Genomic DNA, 13,975 nt, shown 5'->3' on the forward strand with positions numbered 1-13,975 from the left:
ACACGGTTAGGATGAGAGTGCAGGGAGGTATAAGGACGTACAAGAATGCTTCTCCAGTTCAACTCTAAGTGAACGATGTAATTCCTCAAATCCACCTCTCAGCCTGTTTTTTAGCGTTCCTGTGTTTGTCTGCCAGGGGCGAAAGTAGCGGTCGAGGGAAGACACCTGTGAAGGGGCGTGGCTACTCGCCCGGGCTCCTCCGTCCGTGACCCCAGAAGCGCCTGCGCAGAATGCACAGAGGAGCTGCTGTATGAGAGGGGTATGGCCGCCCTGTCCAAGGTCCTCACTCCCCGACCCGACGGGGGCCTATTCACACCGGCCGGAGATAGTCACGCAGATGCCAGTGGAGTCCACGGCAACTTAGAATGTGGTGCCCACCGCTCCAGAACTGAGTGATCGAATCGTTGCAGTGACTCTCCCGGAAAGTTGAACTCTGGGTTCACTTCAGCAAAGTCTGTTGGCACAAGGCCCCCATGTCACCGGCGAAATAGCGGTAAAAACTTCCATGTTTTGGGGAAGATCCCTACTCGACCTAGTGACTTAGCGGGCCCACCGCCTCCCCAGCTCTGAGAGAGGCTTCGGAGAGACGCCAAACGCTCCAGGTCAGCCCTATCCTCCGCGCTCCACTGCTGCCGCACGGACTGCCAGACTCCCGGCATGCTCCGCGGGCTGAAGTCCGCGGCACGAGAACTCAAAGCCCCGGGCCTGGGTCCCACGCGGGGCCCCTTACCCAGGGTGCCCCGGGCACTCATTTGCATGTCCCACCCAACAGGTAAACCTGACAGGTCAGTCGCGGTCAGGTACGGCCTGGCGGTCAGAGCACCAAAAGTACGAGCCTTGTGATGAGTTCCATTGCATGAAGTTCTCCTAAAGGCTCCAAGATGGACAGGAAAGCGCGCAGTTCGGTCACCGTAACTAAAACAGGTGAAAGACTCCCGTGCCTTATAAGGCTTGTGGACAGAGCTAGTTTCGTGCTTGCTTCGGCAGCACATATACTAAAATTGGAACGATACAGAGAAGATTAGCATGGCCCCTGCGCAAGGATGACACGCAAATTCGTGAAGCGTTCCATATTTTGCGCAGTCTGTCAAGATTATTTCAGTATCTGCTAATTAGCACTAAGGAAATAGTGTGAATCTAAGCCAAAACAGGTAGTACCCAATGACGAAATTGTGGTTTTCATTAAAAAAAAATGTGTGAAATTTATGAAGTGGGAACGGAGCAGAGTCACCCGTAGAATGTTGTGTGCGAATAGATCGTTAATACGCATTTTGGAAATGGAGAAAGGTCACCTTGTGCCTTCTTCATTGATTCTGTGATGGGAAATTTGATTGGGAGGAATGTTCATTGCCCAGCCTGAAAGCATATTTTAATCAATGAAAACAAGTATTTGGACGCAGATACAAGGATCACCTAGGTAACTTAATAGTAACGTGACTAGGCGCCTTGAAGATGGAGGCTGTCGAGAAAGTGAGCCCACTGGGCGACAGGACTGGTGGGAAGGCCCAAACAGCATCGTAGGTGTCCAGTGGGCCAAGTTCGCCAGCAGGAAAACAGACCCAGAGAGATCCTGACCAACCTCTACGAGCACCACCATATCCTGTCCAACAACCTTCGTTGAACCGCGCAAGATATGGAACGCTTCACGAATTTGCGTGTCATCCTTGCGCAGGGGCCATGCTAATCTTCTCTGTATCGTTCCAATTTTAGTATATGTGCTGCCGAAGCAAGCACAAAACAAACTCTGTCCACAAGCCTTATAAAGCACGGGAGTCTTTCACCTGTTTTAGTTACGGTGACCGAACTGCGCGCTTTCCTGTCCATCTTGGAGCCTTTAGGAGAATTTCATGCAACGGAACTCATCACAAGGCTCGTACTTTTGGTGCTCTGACCGCCAGGCCTTACCTGGCCGCGACGACCTGTCAGGTTTACCTGTTGGGTGGGACATGCAAATGAGCGCCCGGGGCACCTTGGGTAAGGAGCCCCGCGTGGGACCCAGGCCCGGGGCTTTGAGTTCTCGTGCCGCGGAGCTCAGCCCGCGGAGCATGCTGGGAGCCACCAATGCTGCGGCAGCTTCTGAGCGCGCGGCGGGGTCCAGCGCCCAGGCGAGCTGGAGACACCCTGATAACGAGGCTGCTGCGGCACCGAGAGGGCCGGCCCGGGGTCGGCGCGACACCTTTAGAACAGGTCGTTTCACCGTTAACTTCCTCTGATGAGTAATTTTTTAAAAAAAGTAATTAACCGACCATTATCACACCTAGAAAAGTTAAGGTAATTCCTTCATAGCACCTAATATTCAGTCTACTTCAAATTTCCTTATTTCAGAAATTCCTTATTACAGTCGAATTGTAGAGATCCAAACAAGGTCCCACGTCGTATTCGGTTGTTACGACCCTGGGTCTCTGTTGTCCTCTAATTGCCCTCGCCTCGTTTTTCTTCATGTCATTCATATACTGAGGGATATTTGCCGTGTGGAATTTCGCAGATCTTGGGATTTGGCCCATTACTTACTGATGGTGTCGTTTGTTTCTCTAGCCTCCGTGTTTCTTGAAAATTTATAGTTAGGGGTAATGGACTCATTAACTCTGGTTCAGTTGTGTTGTGTTTTGTTTTGAAGCCCGCACGGCTTCAAACACAGTGGTAGGGTGCGTGCTTACTGCACCTCAGCAAGAGTCGTGTATCCGCTCGCTGTCCCGGTGTGAGTGATGCCTACCCCTGACCTGTGGGTGCAGGTGGGGTCAGCCGTCTGACCCCTCACACTATAAAGTCTCCCAGAAATCTTTCCTTTAATGATTTTAGGATACACCCATGAACAATCCAAATAGAATGTCTGGTCTGGTGGTTTGCTTGCTTTTTGTTTTGTTTTGAGGACACGTTGTAATTGTACATATTTATGGGGTGCAGTTTGATGTTTTGATACATATCTATGTTGTATAATGATCCAATCAAGGTAGTGTATCCACCATCTCATGCATTTATCCTTTCTTTGTGGTGAGAACATTCAGTAACCTCTCTTCTAGTTATTTTGTGGTATACAAAATTTTACTGTTAACCATTTTCACCCTACCGTGCAATAGAGAATCAGAATTTTTTCCCTCTTCAATTGTACCTTTGTACCCATTAACCAGTGTTTATAAACAAACATTGTGAGTTTGTGAGTTATAAGTTTACTTGTGAGTTATAAGGATGTAACCCCTGGCCTATGGTGGCCAAGTTCTGTATCCCATGGAAGAGAATTGAGAGAATAATAAGATCAGGGAAAGAAATTAGGAAAGAGTGTTGATGTCATTTGAGTCTCTGGATCATTTGATCCCATGACCAGGTGCTTTCCATAGTTGTTTGGTTACTTGTTCTAACAAATTACTTTTATTAGGCTAGATTAAAGTTGTTTTTGCCAAATGCAAGTATGAGATCTTAAACATTTTTGAGTTTAGCATGTCTTCACACTGCACACGTGCAACATTAAAACATTATTGGCTTCCGCTAAACTCAAAAATATTTAAGATCCCGTATTTGCATTTTGACAAAAACAATTCTAGTGTTAGTACCCGTTGTTAAGCATATATGAATTTCCAATCAAGTTTTTTTTTTTAGGAGGAAATGGTGTTCTTTATCACATCCTTATAGGAAAGTTATGAGGTAGGTGGCTATTTAATTAAATAATATTTTGTATGATTTGACTCATTTGAGAACGATGAGTCTTTTTTTTTTTTTTGAGACGGAGTCTCACTCTGGCAACCAGGGTGGAGTGCAGCGGTGTGATCTTGGCTCACTTCAACCTCCGCTTCCCAGGTTCAAGTGATTCTCCTGCCTCAGCTTCCCAAGTAGCTGGGACTACAGGCATGCGCCACCACGCCCCGGCTGTGTATTTTTAGTAGAGACGGGGTTTCACCGTGTTGGCCAGGCTGGTCTCAAACTCCTGACCTCAGGTGATCCACCTGCCTCAGCTTCCCAAAGTGCTGGGATTACAGGCGTGGCCACCGCGTTCCTCCCACCATGAGTCTTACTTAATAGGAATTATTAACAAATTGGCTTTAAGAAATGTATTTAAAGGATTTTTTCAGTGAGACAAATGTTTTATTTTTATATTCTGGAACATTTGAACTCATCAATAAACATAATAATTTTAACTATTTACATTAACTGAAATAAAACAACTACCTTTCCTTTGTGACATGTAAAACTATGGTGCATTTCGCAATCAATGACATTTTAGATCCAAAGAGATGTATCTTATTTTTTGGAAGAGGAAACTGAGGCTGATATAAGTGTAGTGACCTCCCTGGTCAAGATTGGCCACTGGTCCTACCATCTTCTGATGCCGAATTCATTGCTGTTTTCACCGCGCCACTTGTAGTATTACTAGGTCATACTATTTGCAGTAAACTACAAAGAAAAAGATAAAGACCTCAAGCCTGCCATTTTACAATTATATTTCTGAGTTCTGCTCATTTGACTGCAAAACAAGACAGCACACACTAAGTAGAAAGCTGACCTTGTTCTTTTTCTTTTTACTCACAGAAAGGCCACATTTGGTGATGTGACACAATTGAAAGTCAAAAACCACAGGTCATTTCCTCTTCAGGAATTTTGCTCTAATTAAAAAGAAGAAGAAAGTCATCCTAAATCCTCACATCCTCTTTAGCAAGGAACAGATGAGTCATTTAGAACCACAGCAACAACCAGCGTCACCTGGTGTGAAATTGGTGAACTCCAGGTGGGGAACAAAGGTTATCAACCCGGGCTGCAGGTCGCAATCACAAGAGCTTTTAAAGATACGAGTGACTGAGTCCTCCCCTGGAGATTCTGACTTTGTTATTTTTGTTGTTTTTAGACAGGGTCTTCACTAGGTTGCTTAGGCTGATCTGGAACTCCTGGGTTCAAATGATCCTCCTGCCTCAGCCTCTCAAGTAGCTAGGTTTACAGGTGCACACCATGTGCCTGGAAAGAGATTCTGATTTAATTGTCCTGAGTACGGCCGGGGTGTCTGTGAGATATCTTTTTGCATTCTCTGCCTCTCTCTTTCTCTCCACGCCTCCTGTGAGCTCTCAGCCTTTATAAGATCTTCTTTGGGCTTGTCAGCACCCTTCTTTCTTTCCTCTCTTCTCCTTTCTTTTCCATCAGACACACTGCATCAGGTGAAGCTTGTTTCGAGTTCCCCACCAGGCCCCTTTCTTTGCTACTGGCTTCCTTTTATGGCCATGCTTCCTTCCCTCATAATGCACCTACTGGCTCCCCAAGACTCCTCCTAAATGTCCCACTTACAATTGCAAGGATATTTAAAGACTCACAAGTCTGGGTTTTACTTCTTCAGGGCTCTGCTAACTAACTCCACAAACTAAAATATACTAGAACAGTATTTCTCAAGCTTTCTTAGTGTTAGATTCCCAGACCTAACTTCTTACAGTTTCCAGAGGATTGACTTATGCCAGTGTATTCAGAGGATCACTGGCATATCACCCATATGACCTGTGTTTTAATGGCTACTTTTAATGAAATGAGAAAGTCACTCTGGTAAAGCTGATGTGAGATATTTTGGTGCTTGGAGCCCTTTCACGGCAACCAGTTCCCTAATGTGTAGAAGATGTGTAAACCTCATGTTCTGTTTTATGGTAGGGAAAAAACCATGTCAGAGAGGAACTTCTTAATTTCTTGTAATTACTACAAATTTAACTCTATATACACTCATCCACTTTTCTGAAATGTTATTTCAGAAAAATGTTATTTACAAATAGATGTTATTTGTATGGAAAAAACACTTGTGCCCAGGTAGAAAACTGGATTGTCTGGAAAATACAAAATCTGATTCACATTCTATGGAAGCTATTTTACAACTCTGTAGATTGTAGATAAGTGATGGCAGTTAATAATTTCTGTTTATAGCTGTGCAAATTCTCTCCTGACTGGAAGTTCAATTGACTTCTCTTCACCACTGTGGAAGAACCCAGTTTTGCTTCCATTTGCACATTCAACCTTCCTTTATTCCACATAATTTTTTTATTTCTCTTTTGAACTGGTTGTAACATCTCCTGTGTTTCTGCATTGATTCATGATAAATAAAATCTTTAACGTGTTCATTTTTTATCTGTATGAGAGGCATGATTTTATCCACTTTTTAAAAAAATTGTCTTTTTAAAAGTTTGGAGGTCTTCCAATGTCTATTGGATTCATCTAGCAAAACCAGATATACATTTCACCAGACTAGCTTGTGGGCTGCTTAAAGCCCAAACACATTTTTTTCTTGGCTGCCAAATGACAATGGAACTTTGGTGACTCTGTTTTTCTAATTTTAATATTTTTTTCTATTAAGTTTGTGGTTTGTCTTTGTTTTGCTTCCAGCCAGTGTGTCTGCTGTACTGGGTGGAAACAATGATTGGGAATTTGGTGTCATGGTCTAATCATTTGGTAAGCTCTGTGAATGGATTAATATTTATAGAGATCTAGTCTCTGTTGGGTGACAGACTACAGAGAAATTAGTTTATTAGTCTTGTTTATAAGCCTTTTGTCCATTTTGGGCTCGAATCAATTAAGAATATTGTGCCCATCAAGAAGGGGAACAGCTCTTTGATATCTGAATTGGTAATTTTTTTTTGTGCTTCTGTGTTTATTCTTGACCCATGAGTGAAATTTTAGAATTAAAGCTATAAACTCTATGTCTGCATGTTTGTAATTCAGAAAAGTCTTTATCTCATTATATGAATGTGTAATGCTTTCCTAAATCCAGAGGGTGTTAACAACTTAGATTATGAAATCTCCTACATTAAAGGAGTCCGGTTCTGATTGATTTAAGACAAAGGTCCCCAACCCCCAGGCAATGGACTGGTACCCGTCTGTGACCTGTTCAGAACCCGGCCACACAGCAGGAGGTGAGCGGAGGGTATGCGAGCATTGCAACCTGCGCTCTGCCTCCTGGCAGATTAGCAGCAGCATTAGATTCTCATAGGTGTACAAACCCTATTGTGAACTGTGATTGTGAGGGATCTAGGTTGCACCTTCCTTATGGGAATCTAATGCCTGATGATCTGAGGTGGAACAGTTTCATCCCCAAACCGTCTATCCCGCCAACCCCAGGGAAAATTTGTCTTCCAGGAAACCAGTCCCTGGTGCCAAAAAAGTTGGAGACTGCTGGTTTAAGAGATGAATAAATGCTTACATAAGCATAGTATGCCAATAATTCCCAGAAAACAAGAAATGGAATTTCTAAAAATTTCAATGTGCTATATTTAAAAAGTATTCCAAAAGCAACCAGCTTAGGAACATTTTAAGAATTCAAATTCACATAATTTAGGCAAATCTTTGGTAAACTAGACTGTTGTATTAATTTGGTTTAGTAAAAACAGCTGTGTCTTCTTTGACTTATCAGTGTTATATATAATACAAGTGTAGATTTTTATTGTGCCTGGGTGTGTTTTTCTAAGTGTATGCAGGTTTACTGATCAAATAAGCTTGCATTACTTCTACTTAATACTTGCTTATGAAAAATGTAAATTTGTGTTTGACCAAGTTGCATACTTGTTTTGGTGAACTTTTCGTTAGTCATTGGTCTGTAGCACGTCAGATTGAAGATAAGTTTCCGAGATCTAGGTAAATTAAAGTCTTGGATTGGGCTAAATTAATGGAAAAATCAGTGCATATCTAGATAATTTCTAAGTAACGATTAAAATATTAGTTATTAAGCATAATTATAGCTTTACTTGGCTTTTTATTTTTAAATGCTATAGACAGGCTATCTCTTTGGGTCATATTAAGGAACGTGTTTATTTTTGCCACTTTGAGAAGTTGTATTAGGGATATTAGCCACTGTAGAAAGTTGTGTTATGCATATTGACGACCTCTGCTAATCTGATAAAATGCTGGGTTGTGACAGTTCACAATTATCCAGCCCCCCACTTTTCTCTGCAAAATAGAAGTTACTGTGGTTAAAAGTGATAGTTACATGGTTGACTACACTTAGAAACAGCTATTTCAAAGAAATATAACTCTGTATATGCTTCTGTTTTTTTCAAGGAAAAGAGTAGTTTTGTCCTAAAGTAGCAGCATGAAATTTTTCATATTACCTTATTTTCTTTTAATCTTTGTAGTATATGTAGTGTGGTCTCTTTCATTGCTGATGTTGGTATTTTGTATTTTCTCTCTTATTTTCTTGATCCATCTGGCCAGAAATTTATCAGTTTTATTACATTTTTTGAAAAACCAGTTTTTGGGTTTTTTGGAAACCCAAAATAGAATTGTTCATTTTCTGTTGATTTCTGCTCTTTATTATTTCCTCCCTTTTGTTTACTCTTGGTTTAATTGCCTCTTCTTTCTCTAGTTTCTTATGGTAGAAGTTTAGATTGTTAATTTTAGACCTTTTTTCTTTCCTAATACAAACATTTAAAGCCATACATTTCTTTCTAGGCACTACTTTAGCTGAATCCTACAAATTTTATTGTACTGTGTTTATATTTTTAAATATTTTTCTTTGTCACATGGGTTATTTAGCCAACTTAGTTGATAATGTTCAAATCATGCATATCCTTACTTACTTTCTGTATATCTTTCATCAGTTATTCAGAGAGGACTGTTTAAATTTCTAGCTGTAATTCCAGAGTTCTCAATCTGACCTTTCAGTTCTGACATTTTTTTCTTCATGTATTTTGAAGTTCTCCTGTTACATACATATTTAGGATTGCTGTGTCTTCTTGATGAGTTGATTCTGTTATCATTATGAAATGATCCTCAACATTCACAACTACTAAGATTATTCAAATGGATTTTCAATGATTTATAAAAACAGATTTAAAGCAGAAACACAACTTGTATTTTGCCAAGTCACATTCCCTTTATTGCTTTACTTTTTTCATGGCAGCTTCTTTCATCACACACGTATTTCTTTGCTTGCTTTCTGTCTTCCCCAACTAGAATAACATTTCCAAAGAGCAAGACTTCATCTGTTCTATTTATTGCTGTATTCCAACTGTCTACAGCAATGCCTGTCACAAAGTCTGACCTCAATACTTTCTGAATGAATTAATGCATAATAAAGTCACACAACTGTAACAACATCTTTCCATGACGCTACCTCACTTACTTCATGGTAAGACAGGCTCTGCTCACAATGGGGGTGATTTCAGAAATAACTTCTACACCGTGGTGTCTTCTCATGCTGCTCTTCAGCGCAATCAGTATCACAAAACAATGTTGTCTTGGGTTCTCAGGGTCTTAGGAAGCTATTAATGAGATTGTTCTTTGAAATTAACTTTTTTTTTTTGAGACGGAGTCTTGCTCTGTCACCCAGGCTGGAGTGCAGTGGTGTGATCTCAGCTAACTGCAAGCTCCGCCTCCTGGGTTCATGCCATTCTCCTGCCTCAGCCTCCCGAGTAGCTGGGACTACAGGCGCCCGCCATCATAGCGCCCGCCCGGCTAATTTTTTTGTATTTTTAGTAGAGACAGGGTTTCCCCGTGTTAGCCAGGATGGTCTTGATCTCCTGACCTCATGATCCGCCCGCCTCGGCCTCCCAAAGTGCTGGGATTACAGGCATGAGCCACCACGCCCGGCCTGTAATTAACTTTTTAATTTTAGCCACTTCTACTCTAGCTAGGTTTAACCTGAATCATTCTAGAATAGTGGGTCTGAGTGACAAACACCCCTGGACTCCTATTGTGTCCGGAATTGGTGGGTTCTTGGTCTCGCTGACTTCAAGAATGAAGCCGCAGACCCTCGCGGTGTTACAGCTCTTAAGGCAGCGCGTCTGGAGTTGTTCATTCCTCCTGGTGGGCTTGTGGTCTTGCTGGCTTCAGGAGTGAAGCTGCAGAACTTCACCGTGAGTGTTACAGCTCATAAAAGCTGTGTAGACCCAAAGAGTGAGCAGTAGCAAGATTTATTGCAAGGAGTGAAAGAACAAAGCTTCCACAGTGTGGAAGGGGATCGGAGCGGATTGCCACTGCTGGCTGGGGCAGCCTGCTTTTATTCTCTTATCTGGCCCCACCCACGTCCTGCTGATTGGTAGAGCCAAGTGGTCTGTTTTGACAGGGCGCTGATTGGTGCGTTTACAATCCCTGAGCTAGACACAAAGGTTTTCCACCTCCCCACCAGATTAGTTAGATACAGAGTATGGACACAAAGGTTCTCCAAGGCCCCATCAGAGTAGCTAGATACAGAGTGTGGATTGGTGCACTCACAAACCCTGAGCTAGAGACAGGGTGCTGATTGGTGTGTTTACAAACCTTGAGCTAGATACAGAGTGCTGATTGGTGTATTTATAATCCCTGAGCTAAACATAAAGGTTTTCCAAGGCCCCACCAGACTCAGGAGCCCAGCTGGCCTCACCCAGTGGATCCCCCACTGGGGCTGCAGGTGGAGCTGCCTGCCAGTCCCTCACCATGCGCTCCCACTCCTCAGTCCTTGGGTGGTCGTTGGGACTGGGCGCGGTGGAGCAGGGGGTGGCGCTCGTTGGTGAGGCTCAGGCTGCACAGGAGCCCACGAAGGCGTGGGAAGGCTCAGGAATGGCGGGCTGCAGTCCCAAGGCCTGCCCCGCGGGAAGGCAGCTAAGGCCCAGCGAGAAATCGAGCGCAGCACAGGTGGGCTGGCACTGCTGGGGGACCCAGTACACCCTCCGCAGCCGCTGTCCCGGGTGCTAAGTCCCTCATTGCCCGGGGCCTGCAGGGCCAGCCGGCTGCTCTGAGTGCCGGGCCCGCCAAGCCCACGCCCACCCGCAGCTACAGCTGGCCCGCAAGCTCCGCGCACAGCCCCGGTTCCCGATCGCGCCTCTCCCTCCACACCTCACTGCAAGCTGAGGGAGTGGGCTCTGGCCTTGGCCAGCCCTGAAAGGGGCTCCCACAATGCAGCGGTGGGCTGAAGGGCTCCTCAAGTGCCGCCAAAGTGGGAGCCCAGGCAGAGGAGGTGCCGAGAGCGAGCGAGGGCTGTGAGGACTGCCAGCACGCTGTCACCTCTCACTATTATGAGCCTCCACTCACTTCTTCCCCTGGAGGCTGTTTAGGCCCTCCCACACGATCGCCTCTAGGGACCAGACTCACTGCTTCTAGGAATGGCTCTGTATATTTCTGGGTTGTAAAGGTGGGTAGGAGTTAATTTCTCATGCTAGGACCCAAGGTGCAATAAAGCCTTTGCATTTCACATCTCTTTATTGACGCTGTGATTTCACTCCCCCCATCAACTCTGTTCATTCACACAGCTCATGAAGGTTTTTGTTTCCCAGGAAGTCTAAGTTTCAATCTACCAAAAAAACTGAGGCTGCACCTGTTGTCGTATTTGATAGTGTTAACTGCAAGGAAAACATTTATTAATGAAATCTTCCTGTCCAATTATTTTTACAGAGTGAAAAAAAATCTCTTTTTAATTAATTGTGTGTTTTGGGTGTCATGGAACGATATTTTGGTCTGATGGTCAGAGTTCAAACCGCAGTCCCAGCCCTTGAACAACCCACATTCTCTTGTGAAATGGGGATAATAACTACCCTGCTTGCCTTTTAGGGTTGACAGAAAGATCTGTGAGAAACGCTTGTGCCTTATACATTGCAAAGCATAGCAGGTGTGTAAATTGCTGTTGTTGCGGTGGGAAACTTTTCAATTTTAAGGTTTGCGGTGATTGGAATTTTTTAAATTTATTTTTTATTTCAATTTTTTTTTTTTTTTTTTTGAGACAGAGTCTCGCTCTGCCTCCAGGTTGGAGTGCAGTGGCACGATCTCGGCTCACTGCAACCTCCGCCTACTGGTTTCAAACGATTCTCCTGCCTCATCCTTTTGAGTAGCTGGGACTACAGGCACACGCCACCACACCCAGCTAATTTTTGTATTTTTAGTAAAGATGGGGTTTTACCATGTTGGCCAGGATGGTCTCAATCTCTGGACCTCGTGATCTGCCCACCTCGGCCTCCCAAAGTGCTGGGATGACAGGTGTAAGCCACCATTTCCGGCCGGATTTTTATAATTCATTAATTCAAAAACATTTGGGCATTTGCATCAGAGACCTTCACTACATCCTGAAGAGCACTTGCCTACAGTTCTTAAGCTGAGGAATACAACCAGTAGTCAGCTGTTATCTTGTAAATTATGACCAGTTAAAAACAACATTGGAAAGGAAACGGTGTAACTTTAAGGAAAAGCAAACTTAGGGCCAGTCACCTTCCCCGCCACCCAAAGCTTAGAATATTAGGTATTATCTGTTTAACATGTTTCTTCATTTTTTTTAACACAAACGTTTTGTACATTTGGGTCCTGTTTATTAAATACATGATGAAAATGAGAGAGGTAGGATCTGCTGTCTCTTTGAGGAAATTAAGACTTAAATGTTTTACTACTTGTACCTACTATTAGCCAATTGATCTTTGTTATTGTCTAGAGTGAGTATCAGCAGGCTCAAACTGTATTCTTAGTCAGCTGTTAAAGTTCCAGTATAATCACCTAGTACTTCAGAGTGGGGGGGGGGTGGGGCAAAACCCAACATTCAACTATCCAATGATGCTTCCACTAGAAACGTCCTCATTCTTGTGATAATGTATAATCCTGGTTCATGCTAAGTTTATAAACTTCTTGTTTTCTGTATCCTTCATTGGCTGCTCTATCCATAACCCATAACCCATAACCACTGAGACCCCCAGCCTTAGTGCTTGGATCCTGCTTCCACTTCAATAACCTTGGGTAAGCTTAGCCTCTTGGGATTTGGTATACAGAGTGTGCATATGTGCATCCGTGGTTCAATAGGGGATACACTCCAGTGTGCTCAGTATGTCCCTTCTGTGAACTCATATGATCCAGATTCCTGGGTCCCAACACTGGGAACTGTGATTTAGTAGGTCTGGAGAGGAGCCCTGGAATCTGTATTTGAACAGGCACCCAGGGGATTCTGATGCAGGGCTCTGTGGGCTAGCTACCCTTTGTAAATCACTGTGTTCTCCAATTGTTGGCCTGGTTTTTAATCTTTGCTTTTTTTTTTTTTTTCTTTTATCTTACATTCGAGGAGCCTAAAACTAACTAACCTTCCACAAGTCAATACAGGTTTCTTTTCCCTGTCACCTTGCCTGGACCAAAGTTTTGAAAATGTAGTCATCTTCTTCTCCTCCATTCTGCCTTCCTCCTTTCTTCTCCGGCCTCCTCCTCCTCTTTCATGGAGTTATTCACAAAGTCCAGTTGGTTCCTCCTCTCCAGGCTTCATTCACATTACATCTCATTCTCTTGGAGCTCTAAGCCCCCACCCACACCACCTCATACCTGAACTATCCAAAAGTCTTCTAGCTTTAAGGCTGGGCATGGTGGCTCATGCCTGTGGATTCTAGCACTTTGGGAGGCCAAGGTGGGCAGATTGCTTGAGCTCAGGAGTTGGAGACCAGCCTGGGCAACATGGTGAAATCCCATCTTTACTAAAATACAAAAAATTAGCCAGCTTGATGACGCACACCTGTATAATCCCACCTACTCAGGAGGCTGAGGCATAAGAATTGCTTGAACCTGGGAGGTGGGGGTTGCAGTGAATTGAGAACGCGCCACTGCACTCCAGCCTGGGTGACAGAGTGAGACTGTGTCTCAAAAAAAAAAAAAAGAACCACCACCAAAAACAGAAGTCTTCTAGCTTCTCTCTTCTTCCTGTAATCCCTTTTGTGCATAATTGTCTGTCATTTGTACAAACACCATTTTCACCATGTCACTCATCTATTTAAGAAACAGTAGTGATTCTCTGCCTTCCACATTAGAATTTTCTTTTCTATCAACTGCACTCCTCATTACTCCAAAATATTGCCTACAGTCCATTATTTACACAAAATTTATTTACTCTTGCCTTTGATGATATATTCTCAAAATATATTCATTAGAAATTTCAATGGTCACAGAACTTACTTTGGTAAAAGAGATTTTGCTACATTGACTACATTATTATAAATCCCTTCCCATAAGCAATGGCTAGAGTTGTTTATGGCAAGGGAAATCAAATGGACTGATGCTGATTAGAGGAGGACCTTCCATTCTTCTATTTTGTCAC

General features: G+C 43.4%; 1 protein-coding gene and 2 non-coding genes across 8 annotated transcripts in view; 2 read left to right on the forward strand and 1 right to left on the reverse strand.

The window, feature by feature from the left end:
- Positions 1-232: 232 nt before the first annotated feature.
- Positions 233-13,975, forward strand: part of AKAP6 (A-kinase anchoring protein 6) — a 626,632-nt gene continuing 612,889 nt past the window's right edge. For 2 of the 6 annotated variants that reach the window (XM_054449566.2, XM_054449570.2), the window contains exon 1: positions 2,031-2,187. The gene's annotated coding sequence lies outside the window, so the exon portion shown is untranslated. Of the gene's footprint in view, positions 603-2,030; positions 3,640-4,521; positions 4,718-13,975 lie in introns of those variants that run through there. The other 4 variants (XM_054449569.2, XM_054449571.2, XM_054449565.2 and 1 more) reach the window with 4 other exon arrangements.
- LOC129013497 (U6 spliceosomal RNA) lies at positions 972-1,078 on the forward strand. Its single transcript, XR_008493957.1, has one exon. It is a non-coding gene; the product is annotated as a U6 spliceosomal RNA (small nuclear RNA).
- On the reverse strand, positions 1,628-1,734 carry LOC129013498 (U6 spliceosomal RNA). The gene has a single exon (XR_008493958.2). It is a non-coding gene; the product is annotated as a U6 spliceosomal RNA (small nuclear RNA).

Source organism: Pongo pygmaeus, chromosome 15 (assembly GCF_028885625.2).
Source record: "Pongo pygmaeus isolate AG05252 chromosome 15, NHGRI_mPonPyg2-v2.0_pri, whole genome shotgun sequence".
NCBI classification, from domain to species: Eukaryota; Metazoa; Chordata; class Mammalia; order Primates; family Hominidae; genus Pongo; species Pongo pygmaeus.